This window comes from Bubalus kerabau, chromosome 10, assembly GCF_029407905.1.
Source record: "Bubalus kerabau isolate K-KA32 ecotype Philippines breed swamp buffalo chromosome 10, PCC_UOA_SB_1v2, whole genome shotgun sequence".
NCBI lineage: Eukaryota > Metazoa > Chordata > Mammalia > Artiodactyla > Bovidae > Bubalus > Bubalus kerabau.
The window spans coordinates 73,074,770-73,101,837 of NC_073633.1; the positions used below are offsets into that span (position 1 = coordinate 73,074,770).

General features: G+C 43.1%; 2 long non-coding RNA genes across 8 annotated transcripts in view; one reads left to right on the forward strand and one right to left on the reverse strand.

The window, feature by feature from the left end:
* Nucleotides 1–13,579: 13,579 nt before the first annotated feature.
* The window catches only part of LOC129621566 (uncharacterized), a 160,605-nt gene continuing 147,116 nt past the window's right edge, over nt 13,580–27,068 (forward strand). Inside the window, exon 1 of one of the 5 annotated variants that reach the window (XR_008699445.1) lies at nt 13,580–13,688. This is a non-coding gene — a long non-coding RNA (uncharacterized LOC129621566). Of the gene's footprint in view, nt 13,689–14,372; nt 14,592–18,091; nt 18,194–20,422; nt 20,499–21,573; nt 21,717–27,068 lie in introns of those variants that run through there. The other 4 variants (XR_008699446.1, XR_008699443.1, XR_008699447.1 and 1 more) reach the window with 4 other exon arrangements.
* On the reverse strand, nt 18,938–21,194 carry LOC129621567 (uncharacterized). 3 transcript variants are annotated; one of them, XR_008699450.1, is made up of 4 exons: nt 20,548–21,194; nt 20,212–20,400; nt 19,933–20,101; nt 18,938–19,304 (listed from the first exon to the last, which is right to left on the reverse strand). It is a non-coding gene; the product is annotated as an uncharacterized LOC129621567 (long non-coding RNA). The 3 variants fall into 3 exon arrangements; XR_008699449.1 differs by having other exon boundaries at nt 19,933–20,118; XR_008699448.1 differs by having other exon boundaries at nt 19,933–20,400.

The following is a 27,068-nucleotide window of genomic DNA, read 5'->3' on the forward strand; positions in this document are numbered from 1 at the left end:
CTGACACAGTTAGAATCAGTTCAGTCAGTTCAGTCGCTCAATCACGTCCAACTCTTTGCGACCCCATGGACTTGCAGCACGCCAGGCCTCCCTGTCCGTCATCAACTCCCAGAGTTTACTCAAAGTCATGCCCATTGAGTCAGTGATGCCATCCAACCATCTCATCCTCTGTCGTCCCATTCTCCTCCCGCCTTCAATCTTTCCAAGCATCAGGGTCTTTTCCAATGAGTCAGTTCTTCGCATCAGGTGGCCCAAGTATTGGAGTTTCAGCTTCAGCATCAGTTCTTCCAATGAATATTCAGGACTGATTTCCTTTAGGATGGACTGGTTGGATCTCCTTGCAGTCCAAGGGACTCTCCACAGTCTTCTCCAACACCACAGTTCAAAAGCATTAATTCTTTGGCACTCAGCTTTCTTTAGAGTCCATCTCTCACATCCATACATGACCACTGGAAAAAGCATAGCTTTGACTAGACAGACTTTTGTTGGCAAAGTAATGTCTCTGCTTTTTAATATGCTATCTAGGTTGGTCATAACTTCTCCTCCAAGGAGTAAGTGTCTTTTAATTTCTTGACTACAGTCATCATCTGCAGTGATTTTGGAGCCTAAAATAATAAAGGCTGTCACTTTTTTCATTGTTTCCCCATCTATTTCCCATGAAGTGATGGGACCAGATGCCATGATCTTAGTTTTCTGAATGTTGAGTTTTAAGCCAACTTTTTCACTCTTCTCTTTCACTTTCATCAAGAGGCTCTTTAGTTCTCTGCTTTCTGCCATAAAACACAGTTAGAATAGCAAACTTCATTTATGACTGGGATGTTGTTGACTCGCACAGGAAGAACATCAGTTTGAGTTTTCTTCAATTGGCGATGATGAATTTGCCATTCATGCATTCGGTAAATATTAGTTGACCACATTCTCTGTGCTCTGATCTGCTGCTTTTCCTTTGCTCTTTCTTTACGTGTTCAAGAACTTAATCTATTGGTTAATTGTCTGATGCTATGGAGATGTTGAGTGTAATGATGGACAAGAATACAACAGTATGTCTGAATGAACCTACAGTTCTTAGCCCTTGAACTTATGGAGCAATTCCATCAGCTACCATTCCCTTTTTCTGGTAAGCAAGATTTCAAAATAGTGACTGTAGATGAATTAGAACCATAGTAAGGAAGCTAAGATGATGCGATTCAGAATAAAATTGTCTGGGCTTGACTGCTGACTCAACCGGTTACTGTTTAGGACACCCTGGGAAAGATGATTTACATCATGGGAACTCAGTTCTCTGATCTGCAAAATGGGGTAATATTGCATCCTAGGTTCAGGGTGAGAGGTAAATGAGAGAATCTTCTGAAACCTTATAGAGTAGGACCTGGTATGGGGAAAATTCTTAGTAAATGTTAACTCATCGTTTTTTGATCTCTTTAGTTTTCCTTAGTTATTATGGGAAATATAGTAAAGAGTAATCATCGCATATGAATAGAAAATAGCCTTTTGACTTACCTTCTTGTCTAAAAGCTTGCTGCCAAAGATGCTCTCTGGGGGTGCAGTATATTGTTTTCTTTACCTGCTTCCATGTACAATAAGTCAGGTATGGCAGTGAGGTGAACAAGTGCAGCAGATGTCAGGAGACACAGAGTCGGTTGTTACACCCATGTGGCTATGGAACAACTTTAGCTCAATTCTTCAATCACTTTCAGGTCATATTTCCCCGTGTACAACACTGAACTGTTGGAACCACGGTAGGTGGCAGTGAGAGCCTTGAGATACGTATGCATTGTGGTTTAACAAATATTTTAAAGAACTCATGTATCATGTAGTGCAAGTGAGCAAAAGCACACATCCATGTGAACTCACTGGGCTCTCTAGAAGTCTTTTAATGTGGTTAAGAACCAAGAGCCTATCATTTATTCAGCCCCAAGTATGTTCTAGGTTCTATGTACTTATCAGCCCATTTATTCTTCATAGTAACTTCATGAGTAAATTGTACTATTTCCATTTTTCACATAAGGAATCTGAGCCTCCAGGAGTTTAAATGATATATTCAAGTTCATATGGTTAGTGAGAATCAGAGAAGGGATCCAAAGCCAGACCTGTCTTAAGTGCAACCCCTGTGGTAGTCATCAGTGCTGTTTACTTACCCAGATCATTTAATTGCCAACGCAAGATTCTCTTTCTATAGGGGCAATTGGCTACTCTGTCAGCCTGTGTGTCCTGGGTGACTGTGATGAGCAGAATGCCCTGCAGCCTGAGATAAACTAAGCATGAAATAAACTTTGTGTTTTTTAGTGGTTAAGGTTTTGCAATTCTTTGTTACTGCAGCATAACCTGGCATATCTTGACTAATACATGTTCCAAAAGGTGATTAACACTGATAGCTAAGTTATCTGCAATTTTCCTATTGCTCAAGTAGAGGCAGCTGACTGGATCACCTTGAGGAGGATGGATAATAATTAAATGTTTATAAGTGCTGATAAGATAGGTTACAGGTTGAAAAGGATCTTTTGTCATTCCTCATCCCCTCAGTGTTTTCTTTTTAATCAGTTTCTTTTCCCTCTCTTCCCTTTCCCCCACCCTTACCTTCCACCTCTTTTATTTTTTCCCTCTGGGCCTCTGTTTAGTCTCTGAACAGATCTAATGCCTAGCGCCTGAAAAAGAAAGTGAAAGTGTTAGTCACTCAGTGGTGTCCGACTTCTTGCAACCCCGTGGACTGTAGCCCACCAGGCAACTCTGTCCATGGAATTCTCCAGGCAAGAATACTGGAGTGGGTAGCCATTCCCTTCTCCATGGGATCTTCCTGACCAAGAGCTCAAACCCTGCATTGCAGGTGGGTTCTTTACCATCTGAGCCACCAGGGAAGCCTAGTGCCTAGCAGCCCTCAGATGATTTTTAAAATAGGAAGAAAAGTTCAGAATCCGGGAAAGCAGTGTTGAGGATTTCAAAGATGAAAATGCTCATCTTTTAGTTAGCAAATTGGTTAAAAAAAATTATGTTTAAAGAGTTTACCTTTAACTAAGCAAAGCAATCATAAGTCTCAATATCTCAGTTTCATATATTTTCAATATTCTTTTCACCTCTGATTCTCTTGGTATTGAGTCTATGTGGCCTAAGGAGGCATCTTGGCTAAGATGCTTGTGCAAGCAGATTGAATTTATTTCTGGCTGGGTCCATCCCTTTCTGTCACCCAATTCACATCAATAAATATTTAAATATCAGGCCAGCAGCCCCTGAATGGAACCCTGGGGATCAGGCCTCTGTGACTCCCAGCTGATCATTATTAATTCAATGAATGTAGTTGTAAATTAGCTAAGAACATACAATGGAAGCAATTACATGTGCTATTGTCAATGTGGGCTCACTTCACTGAAAGATGCTTTAAATTTGCTTTTGCCTCATTCTAAAAAAAATATGCAATTTGCTTCAAACTAAATGCTGTCTTAGTGTCCTGTCCAAATATTAAGAATAAGGCAGGTTGGAAGAGCCTTCTCTGAAATGTATTGCTCTGAATGACTTAAAGGTTTGCAGAGTCATTTTTTGAGTTAATGTGAATTGGCAGGCAAAATGCTTTTCACTGAGATGAATCATGCTCTCAGGGTTACCTGGTTTTTTGTCTGAGTTAGAGAAATCAGAAGTAGATAGAAATGAAATGACCCATTATCAAATAATCAATGAAAAATCTACACTCCTGCAATGTTTCTGGATCAATATACAAGTTACCTTTCAGACAGATAAATTATTCTTGTGTAGTTCAGAGCAGAACAAAGCCCACTTCCAGCCAGATGTCCCAAATACATTGTGTGTGAGAGCAGAGGAAGAAGGCATTAACCCACCAGGCATGCATGCGTGCACGCGCGCACACACACACACACACACACACACGCAAAATGGGTTCTGTCTGTGCAGCAGCTTTCCTAAGCAGTGCCTGATGAGAGTGTTCTTGGGAACATGATCCAGATCCAGAGACACAGGCTGCTGAAGGTTTAGGGGCAAATGTAGATAAGGCTGTCCAGAAAGGGCATGTTCATTTCCTGAGGGCAGGGGCAGGAGTATAAAACCGCAAAGACTTTCTAAAAGGCAGTCTTATGGTACCTATCAGATTTAAAATTTCTGTGCTCTTTGATCTGGCAATCCAGTTCTAAGAATTTATCTTAAGATGTATTTATAGATGTGTAAAAAGATATTTATGAGGACGTTTCTTTGTTGTGATAGTAAACGCATAACACATCTTACAAATGCCCATCAAAAAGGGAGTGGTTAAGTAAATCATAATCTGTTAATACTGTTGAAATTATCAGCCATTAAGAAAATGAGATTAAATATATATGTGCTGACATATGATTTGGGGAAGTTATTCAACCTCTCACTGCTCAAGTTTTCTCATTTGTAAAATGAGTATAGTATTTAATAAGCTGAGTGACAGACTAAATGAATATATTTGTGTGTGTATATGTATGTTGTACATATGCAATTTTTAATTTTTGGAGAGACTAAAATTCAGAAAACTGAGAAATCCAGTAGATAGAGCTAAGTTTAGAAACCCAAGACCCTCATCTAGGAGGAGGGGTAGGAAATGGGGAGACAAAGGTAGAAGGAAAATAATCTTGATTGTAAATACACACGGTGCCAGGCTCTCTGCTGCATAGTTTACATAATCATATCATGTAATCCTCATAGTCATATGAAGTATAGGTATTATCATCTCCATTTTACAGGTGAGAAAATAAGGCTCAGAGAAACCTGATGCTGCTGCTGCTAAGTCGCTTCAGTTGTGTCCGACTCTGTGCGACCCCATGGACTGCAGCCTACCAGGCTTCTCTGTCCATGGGATTCTCCAGGCAAGAACACTGGAGTGGGTTGCCATTTCCTTCTCCAATGCATGAAAGTAGAAAGTGAAAGTGAAGTCACTCAGTCGTGCCTGACTCTTAGCGACCCCAAGGACTGCAGCCTACCAGGCTCCTCCATTCATGGGATTTTCCAGGCAAGAGTACTGGAGTGGGGTGCCATTGCCTTCTCCCCAGAGAAACCTACCCAAGGCCATACAGCTGTGTGTAGCAGAGCTAAGCTTCCCGTGTTGGTAATGTCAAAGCTGTGCTTTCTATCACCTCCTTCCAGGCTGAGAGAATATCATAGTCATCCCTGGATATTCAGTGTCTAGCATATAGCCTGACTCCATAATGCTGGTTACATTTAATTAAATATTTGTTGAAAAATTGAGGATATTGACATGGAAATAATTATTATGACACTTCTTTGATGTGTAAGCTTTTCTGTACTTATTTTATTCCACCTTTATCAGTCACCATAGGCTAAGTTATGCTGCGGTAACAAATAACTCCAAAAATCTCAGTGGACTGTTCGGTTGCTTGTACTTCATGAATTGACTGCCTCTCTGCTCCATGTTTCCTTCATTTCAGGACTCAGGCTGAAGAAACAGCTATTTCCTGGGACATTGTGAGTCTCGTGGGAGAGGAGATGAGGGATGGAAGAATTATCTATCCATTAAAGCACCCATTTATGGTCATTAAAACTTCTGCACAGAAGTAGCACATGTCATTTCCACTCACATTTTATTGGCCAAAGTGAGTCAGATGGCTGACATGAACATAGTCAGGTGGGAAAAGTATAATCTTCCCACAGAAAGAATCTATTGGGTGGGCCCATTGAGGAGAAGCTTGTAAGAGCAATTGACGTTTTGAAGAGTAATGCACATACCCCACTGCTCTATTGCAAAATAAATTTTGAGCCTCTTAAAATAGATACTGTGTTTTATACTTCTGTTAGCTTATATATATAGAATGGAACTTTTAATTACTCTTATAATCCTAGTCCTTCTTCACTAGATAGTAAACTTAATTATGCTATTATAGGAGTCAGTCTTATGCAAATACAGTGGTTCTCAAAATGTGTTGAGGGAACCCTAGTACTTTCCAAGACACACTCAGGGGGTCTGTGAGGTCCAAATGATGTTAATAATAATACTAAGTTGCTATTTCCTTTTTCACTCTCATTCTCTCATGAGTGTACGGGGTTTTTTTCCCAGATGTTACATGACATAATTATTGGAACAGATCAAATACTGAAACAAATATGACAATCCAGTTATCCAGGCATTAAAGAGATTTGCAAAAGTGTGTAGTAATACCACTCTTCTCACTAATGTTTTCATTTTGGAAAATGAAAATTTTCCAAATGTGCTTGATAAAAATGTTCGTGTGTATTATATTTTTTTCTTAATAAGGTTAACTAATGTATTTTTAAAATTTCAGCTTTAATTTCTAATATAGCAATATATTATATTGATCCTTTATAATCAGTTCAGTTCAGTCACTCAGTCATGTCAGTCTCTTTGTGACCCCATGGACTGCAGCACGCCAGGCTTCCCTGACCATTACCAACTCCCAGAGCTTGTTCAAACTCATGTCCATCGAGTTGGTGATGCCATCCAACCATCTTATCCTCTGTCATCCCCTTCTCCTCCCACCTTCAATCTTTCCCAGCATCAGGGTCTTTTCCAATGAGTCAGCTCTTTGCATCAGGTGGCCAAAGTATTGGAGTTTCAGCTTCAGCATCAGTCCTTCCAATGAATATTCAGGACTGATTTCCTTTAGGATGGACTGGTTGGATTTCCTTGCAGTCCAAGGGACCCGCCACAGTCTTCTCCAATATCACAGTTCAAAATCATCAATTCTTCGGTGCTCAGCTTTCTTTAGAGTCCAACTCTCACATCCATACATGACTACTGGAAAAACCATAGCTTTGATTAACTAGATGGACATTTGTTGGCAAAGTAATGTCTCTGCATTTTAATATGCTGTCTAGGTTGACCATAGCTTTTCTTCCAAGGTGCAAGCGTCTTTTAATTTCATGGTCGCAGTCACCAACTGCAGTGTTTTTGGAGCCCCCCCAAAATAGAGTCTCTCACTGTTTCCCATTGTTTCCCCATCTATTTGCCATGAAGTGATGGGAGCAGATGCCGTGATCTTAGTTTTCTGAATGTTGAGTTTTAAGCCAACTTTTTCACTCTCCTCTTTCAGTTTCATCAAGAGGCTTCATCCAGCCTGGCTATATTTATCCTTATAATACATGTAAACAATAGCTCTCTGGGGGTACTTAATAATTTTAGTAAGAGTGTAAATGGGTCTGAGAACAAAATGTTTGAGAACTTCTGTCCTAAAATGATGTGGCAGGCCCTATTTCAGTGAGAATATAAGTGTTAAGATCATTAAACACAGTTAAAGTTTCCTTAGCTATAGTGTGGAGCCCAGTGGGTTCTTATAAATACTGTTATTTTTCATAATCATCACCAGTGTTCCATATCTTGTACTTCCTGAAGGAGTGAGATGATTAGTTTGTTAAAGAAGATTGGTTGCATGAATTATTTTCAGCCTTGTAGAAGTTCACAGCTTGTTACATCAGTAATGAATTAAAAAAAAGGTGGTACATAACCCTGAAACGGAGAAGGCAATGGGAACCCACTCCAGTACTCTTGCCTGGCAAATCCCGTGGATGGAGGAGCCTAGTAGGCTGCAGTCCATTGGGTCACTAGGAGTCGGACATGACTGAGCGACTTCACTTTCACTTTTCACCTTCATGCATTGGAGAAGGAAATGGCAACCCACTCCAGTGTTCTTGCCTGGAGAATCCCAGGGACGGGGCAGCCTAGTGGGCTGCCGTCTCTGGGGTTGCACAGAGTCAGACACGACTGAAGTGACTTAGCAGCAGCAGCAGCAGCAGCAACCCTGAAAAGAAAAATGCTGCTTTCTAATAAGGGGCCCTAGTAATTTAGCATCGTCTTGGAACTTCCATCTTGTCTCACTAGCTTCAGAAGAATTACAGAAGAAACCAAGCCACCTGTTTACACTGATGAATGAAAAGAATGAAGAACATTTTGTGGAGAGCCTTTATTTAGGCTCTATAGTGTTTCTCACTTATGAACTAAATTAAGCCTACTTTCGCATTTGTGCCAAAGTGCCGCCAGTTTTTTTCTTTAACTTCCCCTTGTTTTGGGTTGACACTATGCTAGTACCTTGCTTCCCAAAGAGGCATCTCCCAATGAAAGGACTTTAACTTTGTGAGCAGAGTCTTGCTTCTGTTGCAGAATTCTTAACAAATGACCTTGTTCTGAAAGTTCTGGAAGGACTGTTCTGAAGGCGCAGCTGGACGAGCACATTTTTGCATGTGTGTGTTGGAATTTAACACCAGGAAGAACTTCAGTTCTTCTGAGAAGGCAACAGTGCTGTGTCCCCAGCAGCGAGAGGTATGTAACGTGCTGCATTTCATTTTCTGCCTCAGCTTTCAGGAAGCTCACATGATATTTATTTTTGGTGATTTTTATTCTTCTTTAATGCAAATTACTTCCATTTTGGAAGCAGGCACAAGATATGATATTAATAAATGAGCAACAACAAGTCAGATGCAGAACAGCCTTTAAACATAGGTAGAGGCTGTAACAACAACATTTTGAAAGGCTCAGCTAGGACAGAAATCCCTCCTGAGTGCCTTGTCTCTGCCACTGCTACATGAAATTGCCTGCATCAGGTCCTCCTGTCAGGTAACAGATTTGATCTTCAGAAATCTGCTATGCTACAAAGAAAACACGCTACCAGGAGAGTCATACTCGGTATTTGGGATGAAACACTGATGAGTCAATGAGAGTGTGCATTGAAAGAGAACTCAGCTGTCTGAAGTCTCAGACGTATTATTTTTTTCAGATGTAGGTTTTTATTAACATATACCTCTCAGCTAGTGATCAACATTTCCAAAGAGACAGAGAGAGAGATTTTTCCCCATGAGGGTTATATAGAAATTTTTCCCCTTCAGGTAAGGTTTCCAGATAAAATGCAGGACACATGCAATATTTGGGACATGCTTATACCAAAAAATTATTCATTGTCTATCTGAAATTCAAATTTAACCAGGTGTCCTATATTTTTATTTGCTAAATCTGGCAACCCTACTCTTAGGGGAGCAACATAGAAACCCTTCTACTTGCTAATGTTGCTTGCTAATCACCTCAAAAAGTGATTCATAAATCGCTTTTGATTCATAAACAGATGTATATTTTACTTTCTAGTATATCATAGGGTCAATCTTTTTAAGTGGGTCTGAGAAGATAAATGGGTTATGTACAATTTGGTTTCTTTCAAGTATCTGCTGAAAGGAAAAGCTTTTATGTAAACAAGGAAGTAACAAAGCATTTCTTTTCTCCTGTGGGTCCCAGCACATGAGAAAGCACACCCAAGAGAATTCTTCCAGCCAGGTTCCTGCTGCCACCCAGGATGACCCCTGATGTGGAAGCTTGAGACAGAGACAACAGAATGCATGAGAAGGAATGGGGAGACCAACTTCTAACTAGTGAGGTTTAGACTTTACAGAGGAAGGACACTAGTCATTACCCAGACAAGCCAGGTTTAAATTTCCTAAAGATGATACTTTGAACTGTAACATTTCTGGAGCTTGGACCAAGTGACTCCTTCGTTTCGTGTGGTACAGACCTGGATGTAGCTCACAGATTATATTGCTTCTAAAAGCCCTCTTGTTTCCCATCCATCTTTGTCCTGCCCCACAAAGATGCACTGAGATCTCTCACAAACCATCCATTATTCCTTTGCCAGGAGCATCCTGACTTTAATACAAATAAATAATTAAAAATAGCAGTAAAAAAAAAACCAAACAAAAACAAAAATAAACACCCGAAACCTTCTCTGCTCTTTAAGCTGCGTGTGGCTTAGGCTGCTCACTTTGCTTTCATCCTCAGCTTGGCGTGAATTATACGTGCTTTTGTAAACCCAAAGTTAAAGCCCAGCATGGCTTCAGATAGCTTCATGCTGCACGCCTTTATGTGGGTTATTTCTCACACACACTATGGTGATTCTACTTCTGCAGAGAAGGCAATGACTTGCTGAAAATATTGATTAATTGCATTTCATTCATTGGTTTGCTCATTTTACAAACATTAAAAAAAATGCATACCTTGTGCCAGGAGCTGTGTGCAAGGCACAGGCGAAGCAGATAAATAAAGCACAATCCATGCCCTCAAGGAGCTGACAGGTTAAACAAATATTTGCAGTTTGGTGTGGTAAGTCCATAGAGGTGCTGCAAAGAGGGGCTGAAATGCTGTCTGTGGAAGGGGGAGGGGAGAAAAAGCAGCTCAGAGGAGATTTATGAGTTGAAGCCTGAGGAATAAATAGGCATTTTCTAAGTGTAGAGAAGGCAGAATGGGAATAGCTTGGGCAAAAGCAAGAACTTGATATAATATATAAAGTGTTATAACTTGTTCAGAGAGAGGCCTCCACAGGCTAAAGATGATCCATTGGGATCCCAAAAGAAACAGCTTCACTTTGTACCGTGTTTTCATGCAAAAATTAACTTTGTTAATATTCAGTAAATGATTTATTATGTAGTCACTAAGTTCTGTCCGACTCTTGCAACCCCATGGACTGTAGCTAGTCAGTCTCCTCTGTCTTTTTTTCCCAGGAAATAATACTGGAGTGAGTTGCCATTTCTTTCCCTAGGGGATCTTCCCCACCCAGGAATTGAACCCCCGTTTTCTGCTTTGGCAGGCAGATTCTTTGCCACTGAGCCACCAGGGAAGCCCCATTGGGCATATGTAATCTATTAAGGATAGTGCTCAGCCGGTTGCATGCTCAAAATGTTTTACCAAAAGGGGGTGCTCATAATCAAGCTAATTTGGTTTGCCACTGCTGGAGTGGTAGGGCTTCCCAGGTGGCGCTAGTGGTAAAGAATCCGCCTGCTAATGCAGGAGACAGAAGAGACCTGGGTTTGATCCCTGAGGCAGGAAGATCCCCTGGAGTAGGGCATGGCAACTTGCTCCAGTATTCTTGCCTGGAAAATCCCATGGACAGAGGCACCTGGCGGGTTGCAAAGAGTCGGACACGACTGAAGTGACTTAGGATGCATGCTGGAGTGGTAGAACTAGGAATTCAGTTCATGGCCGCCAAGTCTGACTGTAACACCACCAACCAGAGTCTAGGTGAGGATGTTTCTTTTGGACTAGGGCACATCAAAATATAGATGGAATGCTTAGAGTGCTTGTTAAAAAGAGGTCGATTTCCAGGCCTATCTCAGATTAACAGAGTCAGAAACAGGTCCCAACAACCTGTATGTCTAATAAGCTCCCCAGGTGATGCTTATTGCCTTAGTCTGGTCAAGCTGCCATAACAAAAGACTACAGACTTGGTGGCTTAGATAACGAAAATGTATTTTCTCACAATTCTGGAGCCTGGAAAATCTAAGATTAAGTTTCCATCAGGGTTTAGTTTCTGGTGAAGACTCTCTTCCTGGCTTGTGGACGGCCACCTTCTCCCTGCGTCCTCACATGGTGGAGCACAGGGTTGGCGTTTCCTCCTCTTCTGCTTTGTGTTACTGAAGTATAGTTGATTATGATATTGTGTAAGTTACAGGTCAGTGTTTAAAGGTTATACTCCATTTATAGTTGCTGTACAATACTGACTATGTTCCCCCCTACTGTACAATATATCTCTGTGGCTTATTTTATACATAATAGTTTGGACCTCCCACTTCCCCAGCCCTCTGTTGCCCCTCCCCTCTGCTGGTAACCACTAGTTTGTTCTCTATATCTGCAAATCTGCTTCTGTTTTGTTATATTCACTAGTTTGTTGTATTTTTTTTAAGAATCCACATATAAGTGATATCATACAGTATTTGTCTTTATCTTTCTGACTTACTTTATTTAGCGTTATACCCTCCAAGTCCATCTATGTTGCTGCAAGTGGCAAAATTTTATTCTTTTTTATGGCTGCGTAGTATTTTATTGTGTATGTACATTTATATGTACATACACATACATTTATATATATATACACACACACACACACACACACAAGAATATATACACACACACAAATGTATTCTTCTTTATCCATTCATCTTTGTTGAATGTTTAGGTTGCTTCCATATCTAGGCTATTGTAAATAATGCTGCTATGAATCTTGGAGTGTATCTTTTCAAATCAGTGTTTTTGGTTTTTTCAGCTATAATATATACCCAGGAGTATCAGTGTTATTGGATCAGAGCTCTACCCTGTGACCTAATTTAACCCTAATCACCTCTTTAATGTCCTTATCTCCAATACAGTCACATGGTGGGAGAGGGAGGGTTAGAGCTTCAATGTATAACTCTCGGGGCTTAATAGTTCAGTTTGTAGCATTTATGTTTACTGAGGTTTGAGGACCACTGCTCTAGTCTAACCAATAAATAGACAGTAAAGTGAGTGATAGGTTCTGAAGTAGGTCCCTTTTTTCCTAAGTCTGAACCCAGAGGAAGAATCAGAGAAATGAGGGATTTCCAGCTCCCATCTAGCTTCCAGACTAGCGTTGTTCAACTAAAATGTAATAGAAGCCACATTATGAATAATATATGCAACTTAAAATTTTCTAGTAATCACATTGAAAAAAAGTGTTAAGAAAAGGTGAAATTAATTTTAATAATCGCTTAGCTTAATTCAATATATCCAGAATATCAGTTCAATGTAAAATCAACATATAAGGTTATATAAGATATTCTATATTTTTTTGTATGAAATCATTGAAATCCTGTAATATTTTATACTTAAAATCTCAGAAAAGCCAGATTTCAAGTGCTCAGTGGCCCCATGTGGCTAGTGGCTACCATACTGGACAGTCAGTGCTCGAGTATTACAGTGTCCCATCCAGTGCTTTGGGAAGCAGAGGAGATAAGGTGTGTTGTGAACATGCTGTTCAAACAGCATCATTTCTAATAGAGGCTTTATGATTATGATTAGTCCTGAAATGTTTTTGTTAACACGACTCTCCTCTAACCAGCAGCTTAAGATGTCAAGTTTGAGCAGAGAACAGAAGCCGACGGCTCATCCTAGCAGCTGAAGAAACTGTCACCATTCAGTGATCTGTTCACCATTTACATAAGAAATCTCAAGCTGCCCGAGCTGGCTGGTGACTCAGCCAGGCTGACTGGATGATAGTTTGCCCTTAAATGAAAACTGAGCTGCATTTGATTTATCACCCTCAGCTGTCACTTCTCACCTCTGCTGAGCCTTTCCCAAGACCACAATAAATGTCACTTCAAAGGTTCAGGGCTGGATTTCAACTGTGAAGAGCATATTAGTCCTGAAACAGGCTCTTTAATCAAAGCAGTGTCTGCAGTCAGTGTTGGGGGTGGGGAGAGCATATGGAGAAAGTTCCTTGAATTTTATAAGAAGAAGAAAGCATCAGGTTAATCATGAGGTTAACTTGATCCCACAAGACCAAGTTTGGGATCCTCCAGGACTACTGGCATATTATCGGTGCTGAGATGTGTTGAGGTGTGTCTTGGGACCCACCAGAGCCCAGATGCTTCTAGTTACTTTGAAGACAACAAATTCTTGTCTTATTGGAGGAAACTGATGGTGTTCAGGTGGAAAAGAGAAGTTTGGTGGGGAGGGCATGAAAGGTCACTCTCATATATTTGAGTGCTTTTTGGAGAAGAAATTAGACTCATTCTGTATAGTCAAAAGGGCAGAATTAGAACACATTTTCAGTTCAATATAGAAGTGTTTTTAATGAGATTGTGGCATCATTAGTGAGATCCAGACATTAGATTGTGTTTCCCTAAGGACATTGATTGAATACCTACTTTGGGTCAAGCATTGCCATTCATATTATTTCAATTGAATTTCACAATGTTTCTCCAAGGTAGGTACTATTACCTCGTTCCAAATGTGGCAACCCCCTGCTCCAAAGCCATAATGACAGCAGCCAGGGTTCCAGCATCTGCCTTGCCTCTGGAACCTGCTGAATGCTCAGCTTTCTAAAACCGACTTTTTGCCCCAGAGAGGAAATCAAATGTAAAGGTCATTTGCTTTCTTTGCTGGCTTGCAAAGGACACAACTTGTCTGTCTTGTAGGATGAGATTTAATTTTTTAAATTTAAATTTAGCAGATGTGAGAACTACATTAAAACAACTGTAGAAAGTTGCTCAAGGTTTTTCTTTAAATGAGTACTTCCTGTTCTCACCAATGATAGTGTGTGTCATGGCAGAGTCTAAATTTTCTATGCAGATTTAAATTTTTTACTAGCCTGTACAATTTGTGCATCCACAATCAGTCTCATTTGCTATGATACATGAAGGAATATGTTACTGACCCAAGTGGGTCCCTAACAAAGGTCCTTCTGCTCAGTGTTGCTCAAGCCAACAGAACAAGACTGAGTTCTTCTGCTCAAGGTTTTAGTCTTTGATCAAAGCATGAAGAGGTGTGAGCGTGGCCTCTAAAGCTCATGCTCTCCCAGAGAGACTGTAGTGGGGGCTGCTTTATAGGGATCTCGCCAGCACAGAGTGGGTGGAGGGAGTGTGGTATCAGGCGCAGCTGTGCTGCTCGGGCTCTAGACTGAGGAGCCCAGAGCATTGCCCCTGCACACGGCTCACCACTGCCATCCGGAACTGAATGTCCCGGGCAGCTTTTCTGCACACAGCCCTGGAGCTGAGATGTTGGCACAGTCCTGTTATAAACGGGAACTCCAGGCTGAAGGGCCAAGCGTGAGGCCTCTGGACTTGGCACCCTAAGAGCAAAGGGACCTACATGACGCACAAAGGAAAAGGTTAGACCTTATCACCTAGACTCCGGTTTACTTTTCTTGGGGCCCCCAGTGGGCTTTGCTGGTAACTGATGTGTTCAGAATGCAATTCTAATATGGAAACTGGTTTTTCTTTTGTTGTAACCATGGGGTGTGGGGTAACTCAGGCTGCCTTCCGTCTCTTGTGGCAGGAAGTGGAGTGTGGATATCTATATGTGATACAAACATGTAATAAGATATTCAATGGCTGATACTACCCTAAGCTTATGTGTCAGGCATTGTTCTACGGGTTGATGGGTCTTAGCTTGTCGTTCTTGCTCTCTCTCTCTCAATGCAGATACTGTTATTAAAATACCTCCCCTTTATAGAAGAGGGAACTGAAGTACAGGAAGGTCACATAACTTGCCCAGGTTGGGCAAGCAGTGAGTGGCAGAATCAGGTTTGGCCCCGGGCTGCCTAACGAGCAGAAGTGTAAGGGCCGTGTTGTCTTCCACTGTTGTTGTTTGGTTATTATGTTGTGTCTGATTCTTTTGAGACCCCATGGACTATAGCCCACCAGGCTCCTCTATCCATGGGGTTTTTTAGGCAAGAATTCTGGAGTGGGTTGCATTTCCTTCTTCAGGGACTCTTTCTGACCCAGGGATTGAACCCACGTCTCCTGCTTTGGCAGGCAGATTCTTTACCACTGAGCCATCTGGAAAGCCCTGTCTTCTGCTGTAGCAGAGCTTAATTTTTCTCCTACTTTACCAGCAAACCAGAATGCTGGTAAGACCCTGGTGGAGCCCAGTCTTGTGCTCTTCTGTATGGTAACCATGTGTGGCTGTGAGCTCTTGAAATGAGGCTCGTCCAGTTTGACATATGCTGTAAGGATAAAATAAGTACTGGATTTTTGAGGACTTAGATTGAGAAATAGAATATCTTTGATTGTTTGCTCATGCGTATGTTCACTTGTTCACTCACTGTGTCCCAGTACCCGGGAGGCACCAACAGTGGGATGGAGCAGAGTCAACCAGACAGATTTGGCTCCTGTTCTCCTGTAGCTCTACATTCTGGAAGGGCTGGAGAGTTGGGGGTGGGAATTATTTCATGGACCCCATGAAATAATTATATAAGTGGTTAATTACCATCATTATTGTTAAAGAGGAGAAGAGGTTTGCTGTGGGAGGTCACACGCCCTTGCTGCTGCTGCTACGAAGTCGCTTCAGTGATGTCTGACTCTTTGCAACCCTATGGACCATAACCCGCCAGGCTCCTCTGTCTGTGGGATTCTCCAGGCAAGAATACTGGAGTGAGTTGCCATGTTTTCCTCCAGGGGATCTTCCTGACTCAGGGATTGAACCCGTGTCTCTTATGTCTCCTGCATTGGCAGGCAGGTTCTTTACCACTAGCACCACCTGGGAAGCCCCATAGGGCACCTAACCTTTGGGGCTGCTCAATAAATATTATTCATTCAGTAAATATTTGTGAGTGCAAGGATGAACCTATGGGATTAGAGGAAACATCTCTGAGGAAATAACTTCCAGATAGAGTTCTGAAGAAAGAGCAGAAAGTCAGGTGAAATACTGGGGGTATCTGCTAAGATCACAGGCCCGCCATGCAGATGACTCTGGCCAGCCCTTGCTTCACATCAGGGACAGTTGTTTCTGGCCAGGTTTCAGCAGCATAGCTGAGCCCAGAGTTTTGTGGGGTGGGCAGAGCGGCTGGGAGCTGTGACCGCTGGCATGGAGAGCCATGGTCACAGGCAAAGGGACTCTCAGGGAGCCGGCAGGAGAGTGGCCCCTGGCCGCCGCCTCCAGCATCACCCTGAGTCCAGCACCCCACGCTCACAGGCTTCCTCATGGTGGCTTCGTGTCTTCCTCTTTGCCCCCACCAGTTTGCCTCTGCAGCATTTATTTCCCTTTATTGCACAATCCATTCAACAGGTTTTTATTTTGCTGTTGTTTCTGCTCAGGGTAAATGAGACCTCCGATAGGGAGAATGATTTAAATCTTTTGCGACTCTGAAGGACAAAACGTTCCCAATTCCTTCCCCCTGAGCAGTTTTCATTTCCATGGCAAGTTACCGCGGAGCGCTTATTCTTGTCAATAACCGTGTGGCAGTGAGGAGGCAGAGTAGGGGAGGAGGAGAGCCCTGGGCTCCGTGGCTGGGTGCTGGGTGGCCAGAGTTTGCAGCTCGTCACTTGCCTGATGTGAGAGGGAGCTGGAGTAGCCTGGGCTGGGGACAGAGGGCGTCTTTGGGCAGTGGGAGGAATGCTAGGCATCTGTCCTTGGGCCTCAGGCTGTACTGAGCCTCACATTCCCCGCTCCCCGCTGCCCCATGCAGCCCCTGGGAGAGTTGATTCTTGAATGGGTCTCCTTCAGTTCTTTGCACACCTGATTCCAGGTTGCCAAGTTACCCAATGAACCAGAAAACAATAAAACCACCATAAATCCAGCTGGGGGTGATTTTGCTGGGTTCTGAGTCTGTATATCCCACCCAGATCTTATATCGGGCTTGAACATTAAGAGGGCTATCCCAGGGTGGGTAACAGTGTTGGCAGGGAAGTTTGGCATCATGCCCTGAACACACTGGGCACCCAACAAATATTTGTTAAATCAACGAATAAGAATTCTTATTAAGGAATACCATTTTTAGTTAATTTGCAACACATGTACTATCTGGGTGGAGAGTCAAACCAGCAATGCATTATAATGTGCTTTGGTAAACACTGTGTATCTTTGTTCTAGGATTTTTCTAAAAACCCAGCTGAGTCTCAGTTGGGCTCATTGTCTCTGAAGTCTCTTCCTGCTGTAAGATTCTGTGATTCTTTGAAGCATGCCTGGTCAGAGACAGGCTTCTGACCTGAAGGAGGGTAGTCTTCAAGGTTTTGTGTCTACCCTAGTGGTGACTGCTATTTCTTTACAGCAGAGTGTCACAACTTCACTGCTGCTGTTGTTCAGGGCTGGATAATTCTTTGTGGCAGGAGGCTGTTCTGTGCATTGTAAGGTGTTTAGCAGCATCCCCAGTAGTACCTCCTTACTCTGCCCAAGTAGTGAGAAGCAGTCTTGTTTCCAGACATTGTCCAATGTCCCCTGCCTGAGAACCAGTGCTCTATAGGAATAAATTGAGACAGCAGTGCCGACTGTTTGGAAAAGTCCATTATGCAAAAGCAGTTCCTATTGGAATATATCGCACGGCATGCAGGATTTGTGGATTTGGCATACCTTAAAATTGCCTGGCCTCTCCTAGTGCCACGTACCGGTGTGGGGGGTGTGGGGGAGGAGTGTCCCTTGCACTATACGGCGCTGGGGGTGGATAACCGGACACGACAGCAGTTACCCGCTGTGTCGCCCTTTTGTTCACACCTCCCTTCTTTACTGCTTGTGGTAGAGCCGTGGTTCCAGACCCCACATGTTCACTATAATCACCTGGGAACTTTTCCAGCTCCACTGTGAGGGTTTTGACTGAATTGGTGGAGGCTGGGGCCTGGGCATCTGTATTTTTCTTTCAGGTGATTTAACTCTGCAGCCAGGGCTGGGAGGCCCAGGTGTGGCAAAGACCAGTCTCAGCTGGCCAAACTTTTCCGAATTTATTGTCAGTGATGCTGGGGATAACGATAGCTCCCTCTGTGCTGACAAGTAAAGGAGGTAACATTTGAAAAAGTGTCTTACTTACTGTAAGGTGTGAACTAAATGTATGTTTGTACCTCACCTACTTCCTTTCTCGTACCTTCCCCTCTGGGCCCATCAAATCTTGGGGTGCTCTTTGTGTGGCTGATGGGGGTTAATTCTCTTCACTCCCAATGGAATCACTTTAGCCCCTTGAACCTGGAAAGAACTAGTTTCTGCACATTTTTGAGACACTTGGGCCACAGTAGACTCAGAGGGCCCTCTCCGTGTACTCCTGGAGGTCATCGGAGGTTCCAACAGTGAACCACCAGCGGGACCAAGGGAACCCATTCCTGGCCAGGGGTGTGTCTCAATCACAGCCTGCTAATTTTTAAAATACTATTTATTGAGCCCACTAAATTGCTTAAGTCGTATCTGACTCTGTGCGACCCCATGGACTGCAGCCCACCAGGCTCCCCCATCCCTGGGATTCTCCAGGCAAGAACACTGGAGTGGGTTGCCATTTCCTTCTCCAATGCATGAAAGTGAAAAGTGAAAGTGAAGTTGCTCAGTCGTGTCTGACTTAGCGACCCCATGGACTGCAGCCTACCAGGCTCCTCGGTCCATGAGGTTTTCCAGGCAAGAGTACTGGAGTGGGTGCCACTGCCTTATAGAGCCTGTGTGTTAGTAAACCTGAGTCACACAGGTCAACAGAAGGTGACATGACAAGGAGGGGTTATGAACGTCTGGTTACCGGGGGATGGGTCGGGGGAGGGATAGTTAGGGAGTTTGGGATGGACATGTACACACTACTGTATTTAAAATGGACAACCAACAAAAGCCTACTGTATAGCACAGGGAACTTTGCTCAGTTTTATGTAACAACCTAAACGGGATAAGAATTTGAAAAAAGAACAGATACATGTATATGTACATCTGAATCACTTTGCTTTACACCTGAATCGAATGCAACATCATTAATCAACCATACTCCCATCTAAAATAAACTTAAAATTCACTGGAGACCTCCAGCTCCCCCCTCCTTCCTCAGCATGAAGACATGGTGGAAAGGTGGCTGTCGACAATCCAGGAAGAGGGTCCTCACCAGAAATCAAATCTGCTAGAATGTTGATCTTGGACCTTTCAGCTTCTAGAATTGTGAGAAAATAAATTGTTAAGTAAAAAAAGAAAAGAAAAAGAAAAAAAAAGGGGGGCTGCATTCATTCTTTTACTCCTTTATTTTCTTGTTAAAGGGCCCTCTGCAGACATAGGCCCCTGGGATTGGAGCAATGCCTTGGTATGTTTAACTGGAGAGTGATAAATATCTGTGGAAAGAATGCTGCTGACCAGTTACAATGTTTAACCAGGAACAAGGGGCTCCTGCCAACATCTGGTCTATGCTTGAGCTTCAGAAAAGCTTACCATTTCATCAGGCAGCAATGGGTAGTCACAGACTACATGCCCACCAAATTCTTTCCCCAGTTCATTCTCCTCCTTTGGAATGCAGTGCTTGTAAAATATATGAGGTGAATGTTTTTCATTGCTTTGCCAGAGAAAGGTAACCCTGGGCAGGTGATTTGTAACCAGAAACTTTGGATGGATTCTGTGACCCCACCTGAGAAACCCATTCCTGATATATCACTAGACCAGCAGTACAACCAGTGGTGATTTTGCCCCTGGGGGAACATATGGCAATGCCTGGAAACATTTTTGGTTATGACAATTAGAGAAGGATGCTGCTGGCATTTAATGAGTAGAGGCTGAGAAATCCTGCTCACCATCCTACAAGGCTGGTTAGGTCTCTCAATCAAAGAATTATCCAGTCCAAAAATGTCAATTGAGGTTGAAGAGCCATGCTTGAAGCCAACCAGTGTCCAGTGCTGGCTCTGTGCTGTTACTGGGATGTGAAGTCCAGGCAGCTGTGTCCAGCCAAAGCCTGCTTCTCACCTGTTGAAACAGCTTGCCTAGGTTGGTGAGGGTCATGGTTAGATATGGGCACACAGTGGTCAAATAATGATGGTTACAGCCAAATTCATGACTATTTCATTAATACCTACTCTGTGCCCATCCAGAGCTGGGCCCCTTATGTACATTATCTCTGAATTCTCACAATAGTCCCAGATCATGTAGAACAGTGAGCAGAACTTCAGACAAGTGCAATTGCCTGGCCAAATCTTCATGGCTAGTAAGCAGAGGATTCAGGATCTGAACCCAGGTCTCTTCCATCAAAGAGGTGTTGCCGATTCCTGAGAAAACAGAGGGGAAGGGCAGTGGCTAAGTGCCTGGATTATTTTATTCACCTTTGGGATGGGTTTTGCCAAGAGTTGGTCTTCCCTTCCTTCAGGTAAACTGTAGTTAGATTAAGTCTTCACTTTTGTAATTTTTAACCTTACTTTGATTCATTTTAATGACTAGTGATTTTGACGGGTGCTCTTTCAAGAAATAACAGTTGCATGTCACACTATGGGTGGTGTAACTTCCCTGAATCAATCTTCAGGCTGCGTGAGCAAGGTGGGGTGTCTTGCTTCGGGTCTCTGGTTTCTCCAGGTGGTCCTCGTCAGGCTGGGATGACGCTGCTTCTACCTACATCAGCTGTGAGCACCTGAAGCTCAGGCACTCTCCAGGCTCCCACGTCTGGTGTCTGCAAACACTCTTGGCACCCATGCAGCTGTTGTACCTCTGAGACTTCTCTGGGCAGCTATGGAGAGGTTCCCCTGGCACCAGAATACATGAGTAGCCAGGCTAAAGACTTAATTTCAAGGCAAGTTCCAGCAGTTAGGCATGTCACAGGGCTTCTCTGGGTCTCAGTTTCTAGATCTGAACACAAGGTGGTGTATTTTGCACTTTTCTATCTATAATTCTGTGACTCAAGACCTAGAGAAATTTGAGTTCCAATCTAAGGAATAAGGTAGGAAGTAAAAGTCTAGAGAGACTACTTTGCCAAATCTGGAGGAAGGCAGCAGCTTCAGACTAGGCTCCCATGTTTAGACCTCAGCAAGCTTCTCTTCTCCCATTTCCCACCTTCATTGTTTGTATGTTTGTTATCTTTGTTGATTCATAGAAAACCCTGAAATGGATATAAACAAGGGGGAGGGAGGCAGACTAAATCTGGGTCCCTCAGAAACACCATCCCTTAGATCTAATGTCATGTTTGCTGCTCACTGCAGTAGCTTGCTCCCTCTTGGAGAAGCCAGAGGAACCTTTCTCTAGTTCTTCTGGCTAAATACTCCTGAGTAATTAATGCCTTTGTCCCCCATGTACTTTGGTCTGGTTCCCTGCCCCCCACCCACTCCTCCCATATCCCCTTCAAGAGAATGGAGCCTGCCCCTGTTCACAGGTCAAGTCACACAGGCAAGCATGATGTGACCCTGTACTGCCTACTTCTTGCTGACCGGCTGGGGCTGTGCCTCACCTGAGGGGGAGGTCCTTACCAGTAGACTGGCCAGTGAGTGAGGTCAACCAGACTCCCTCTCTGGGGAAAAAGTGAGTTAGGAGTCAAGGGGAACAGAGAACACTCAGGCTAAAAGATCCTGTCAGCTGAGGGGCCTAGATGAATATCAAGGTAAGAGTCCTTTTTCACAGCAGAGAAATTGATAGATAAAAGACGCTCATTGAGGGTTAAGATTTGCATTCGTGACAAAACCTGGGGATGTTTTGATGGGCCACTTCGCATCCTGATCATCTGCTGTGCTAGCCATGTCAGGGTGAGCAAAGTAAGTTAGAGCCCCCGCCAGGGCGATACGCACTAAGAGGCACAGCTATTAGAAGAGGCTCAGCGGGATTTGTTTTCCGACTTGCTCTTTGCTTGAAAGTCTCATAGTACAAGTGGGAATTTGGATTTCAGGAGGGCAAGTGCAAGTGTAAAATCCATTCTTTAAAGCCCAGCTCAGAGCAGGCCCTAGGCAAAAGTGGGATGCCTGTGAAATTCATTTTCTGGTTCTACCAGGCCCTTCTTTCTCTGTTCTTCCATCTGTTCTCCCAGCTCCATAGCCACCATTCCCCTTTACAAAACTTCCCTATAGTGTAAAGTAAAACATGACTTAACATACTACTGAGGGAAAGGAACTAAACTGAAAAGACTATATACTGGACAAACCAACACTGACAGTCTGGAAAAGGCAAAACTATTGATGCTTTTGAACTGTGGTGCTGGAAAAGACTCTTGCGAGTCCCTTGGACTGCAAGGGAAGAGATCAAACCAGTCAATCCTAAAGGAAATCAACCTTGAATATTCATTGGAAGGACTCATGCTGAAGCTGAAGCTCCAATACTTTGGCCACCTGATATGAAGAGTTGACTCGTTAGAAAAGACCCTGATTTTGGGAAAAATTGAAGGCAGGAGGAAAAGGGTACAACAAAGGATGAGATGGTTGGATGGCATCACTGACTCAATGGACATGAGTTTGAGAAAGCTCCGGGAGATGGTGAAGGACAGGGAAGCCTGGCGTGCTGCAGTCCATGGGGTCGCAAAGAGTCGGACACAACTGAGCGACTGAATAACAATGAGTGGAGACAGTGAAAAGATCAGTGGTTGCCAAGGGGAGGGGCAAACAGGTGGACCACAGAGGATTTTTAGGGCAGTGAAAACACTATGTCATATATTTGTCCAAACCTATAGAATGTATAATGCCAAGAGTGAGCCTGAGTGTAAGTGATGGACTCTGGGTGATGTTGTGCCAATGTAGTTTCATTAGTTGTCATAAACGTACCATTCTGGTGGGATGTGATAATGGGGAGGCTACACATGGGTGGGTAGGGGTATATGGGAAATTTCTGTACCTTCCTCTTAATTTTGTTGTGAATCTAAAACTGCTCTGTAAAAAAAAGTCTTAAAAAATACAAAGCTAAAACCAACCAAACAAAATGATGGTTAAGACAGAGTGTTAACTTATACTACTAGATAATTTTGCCTTTGAAGGCCAATAGCTTTAAACCAAAGAAAGAGTTGCAATTTTATAGATGCACAAAGAACTGTGCATCACACTAAAAATAGCATTTACTCAACACCTTTGTAAACTCAGCAATTGTGGTTGACTTGGTTGCCTCCTAACCTGGCAGTCAGTCTGCACCAACCCCTCCTTCTTGCTGGAAGAGTCCTACTTTTCGTTTGGCCCCTCCCCCTGGTGTGTTCCAGGGAAGTGATTGAACCCCTCCACCAGGAGGAGCATGTTGCTTTGATCTAAGCCAGTCATGCTACCTGGACTTCTATTGTCAGGGAACTGCATTAGAGATGGAGTGCAATGCAGACCTGGCTAGGGAAACATAAGGGGGCTTCTGGGAAATGTCTTCTTTCTTGATGTAAAGGGTATCTTGGGGAGAATCTACCAACGTGCTCTCCTGCTGATTGGTGTTGCCAGAGGTGGTGCTGCCTGGAGTGTCGTCTTCCATTCTGCATCCTTCAGGGGAGACTACATTGCAGATGGCACAACAGAACATGGAGAGCATGAGTCCTTGATGACATAAGAACCTCCTTGACCAGCTTTAGAGCAGCCCCAATTCTGAGCTTATTATTGTAATTCCTTAATGTTGATTTTTGGGATACTCTTAGTGGGGTCTTCTGTTATATAGATCTGAAAGCATCCCAGTGAATGCCATGCTAAATGCTTTATACGGATTATCTCACTCGACCCTCACAGCTTTATGTGCATGCGTGCTCAGTCGTGTCCAACTTTTTGTGACCCCGTGGACTGTGGCCATCCAGGCTCCTCTGTCCATGGGGATTCTAGGCAAGAATACTGGAGTGGGTTGCCATTTCCTTCCCCAGGGCATCTTCGCAACCCAGGGATTGAAACCATGTCTCCTGAATTGCAGGCAGATGCTTTACTGCTTGGGCCATCAGGGAAGCCCTTTATAACTTTATGACGAGAAAATGGTGACTTGAAGAAGTTAAATAGCTTTCTACAAATCACACAAACTGCAAGTGTAGCCTCAAACCCAGGGGCCTGCCTTCAAATAGCCTGGTTCCTAACCAGCATGGTTGAAAAACTGTCTCTTGTCTCTGCCTCCCTCTGGGTAAATCTCTTAACCTTGCTAGCCTCAATTTTCTCATCTGTAAAGAAAAAAACTGGACGGCCTCAAATGTCCTTCCCATCACCTTGCTGGACATAGGAGGCCATTGCTAGTGGCCTCAGAACAAATTCTAGATTGTTTCTAGCTCTTTATCGGCTCTAGGGTAAAACTCTCAGGTAGAATCATTTAGGTCATTTAATACTTAAGTTAGATGCCCAGGTAGCCAGGGCCTGGGAGTCCAAGTCCAGGTGGGGTTCCCCCAGAAGCAACCCTGAACAAGGATTTGAGGGCAAGTGTTTAATTTGGGAGATGATCCAAGGAAACACTGTGAGGAAATGAGAAAGTCAGAAAGGGAGAGAATGAAACAATAAAGGATATGTTATCAAGCAAATTAGGGCTTCCCCGATGGCTCAGTAGTAAAGAATCTGCCTTCCAAGCAGGGGACACAAGTTTGATCCCTGGGTTGGGAAGATCTCCTGGAGATGGAAATGGCAATCCACTCCAGTATTCTTGCCTGGGAAATCCCATGGACAGAGGAGCCTGGAAGTCTACAGTTTATGGGGTCACAAAGAGTCAAATACAACTTAGCGATTCAGCTAACACCACCACCACGTCACAAAAAGTCTGAATGCCTTGGAGATTGTCTTCCAAAAGGTTTTCTTCCTTCCCTGTGATTCAACCTGCATCCACAGTTATGAGGACTCTCAAAGCTCATATTAGCCTACCTTCCTTTGTACCTTCACTTGGATTCCCTGGTCCTACTTGAAGCATTTCTGCAGGTCTGATTCACATCCAGGTGTAGTCCTGGCTGCTCATGCTGCTGAAGCTAATGCGGGCACCTTCCCCTGTATTTTACTGTAGCTATTCATGCTATGTGGCAAAGATGGAGCCCAGCACTCAGTGCTGATTAGATATGAGCACTCTGTGTGCTCGTTACCCTTGTCACAGGAACTTCCTGTCACTCCAGCTCACTGTTTCAACAGCTTCAGACCCACAACCATCCAGAACATTCTACCTCAATGGTAACCTTTATGTGCAAAGCCTGAGGCTTCACAGGACAGCTCAGTTCAGTCACTCAGTCGTGTCCAACTCTTTGTGACCCCATGGACTGCAGCACGCCAGGCTTCCCTGTCCATCACCAACTCCTGGAGCTTGCTCAAACTCATGTCCATCAAGTTGGTGATGCCATCCAACCATCTCATCCTCTGTCACCCCTTCTCCTCCTGCCCTCAATCTTTCCCAGCATCAGGGTCTTTTTCAAAGAGTTGGCTCTTCACATCAGGTGGCCAAAATATTAGAGCTTTATCTTCAGCATCAGTTGTTCCAATGAATATTCAGAGTTGATTTCCTTTAGCATTGACTGGTTTGATCACCTTGCTCTTTTCAGTTGCATTCTTTAGAATGCCAGGCACATAGCAGCCACTAGTATGTTTACAAGTTGAATTCAGTGTTTTTGTAAAGACTATTATTAGTAGTCTATATAGGTGGATGGGAAATTAGTCATAACTATTTTTAAAGTGAAAGTGAAGTTGCTCAGTCATGTCCGACTCTTTGCGACCCCATGGACTGTAGCCTACCAGGCTCCTCTGTCCATGGGATTTTCCAGGCAATAGAACTGGACCCCGTAAATCCCATTGTTTTTCATTCACTAAGTTGTGTCCGAATCTTTGTGACCCCACGGACTGCAGCGCACCAGGCTTCCCTGTCCTTCACTATCTCACAGAGTTTGCTCAAACTCATGTCCATTGAGTTGGTGATGCCATCCAACCATTTCATCATCTGTCGCCCCCTTCTCCTCCTGCCCTGCATCTTTCCCAGCATAGAACACTCTGTCTATACCAAAACCCTTTCTACAGGGCTTTGTAACTGGTAGTTGAACTTATGCTAAGCCTTTTACTCTATATGTGGGCTTGGGCAAAGTAGGTAATGTTCTGGAATCTTAGTTTACTAATCTACAAAATGAAGATAAGTGATAGTATCTTCTTATGTAGGGTTATAAATATTAAATAGAAAAGTGGGTATAAACATAAATATAAATGCATACATACCATATAGACATGCATGTTTTATATATCTCTATCTGTATCTACATAGGTAATGTTGTTTAGCACAGAATCATAACAGAGCAAACACTCCATCTGGGGTGGCCATTATTTTTATTCCAGAGACAAGTTATTCAGTCTTCCTGATGAGAGGTTTCTTCATTTGGGAACAGCTGTTATTGTCAGCAAGTGCATCAATATATCAAGCCCGGATCTTTTGCCCTCTAACTTCTATGCAGAGGTTCAGTATTGAAACTAAATTGTTAATTCCACTCTCCCAAAGGAGTAATTTTAAACATGTGTTGATCTTGTTTTTTCTTCTGAAACTAGAGAGGATAATTCTTTTTCATTTGCGTGATTTGCCTTCAAGTAAGAGAAATGAGTTATAAGGCAGTGTTTACCAAAGTGTCTTCTGAAAACTGCTCGCCAGAGGTCAAGTCTTTCTTTCCAGTCGCCACGCCCCTTTGTACAGTAAAGGCTCTGAGAAGTACTGCAAAGTCCCCAAACAAATTTGAACATGGAATCCTTCTGCTGTGTGACATTTATTAAACACTCCTGAAATTTCCTAGCACAAATTTTGATGTGTTTGCCTTCTTTTCAGTAAGGATTTTTGTGCTGATCACCAGCACTATAGATGCTGAAAATAAGTGTTTTATTTTCACACAAAAAATAATTTTTTTTCTTTTCACCTTAAAAACTTTTTTCCCCCACCTCTTCCTTTTGCTCTTTTCAGAAGGACATTTTTTACTGTCCGCAAAACTGAAAAGGCAGAGAGGCTTTTTCCCTGCTCTCTGCTCTCCCCTTGTCTACCTCCTTTCAAAAGTAAATCTACTCCTATTTCTTGAATACCAGCTGCTTCCACC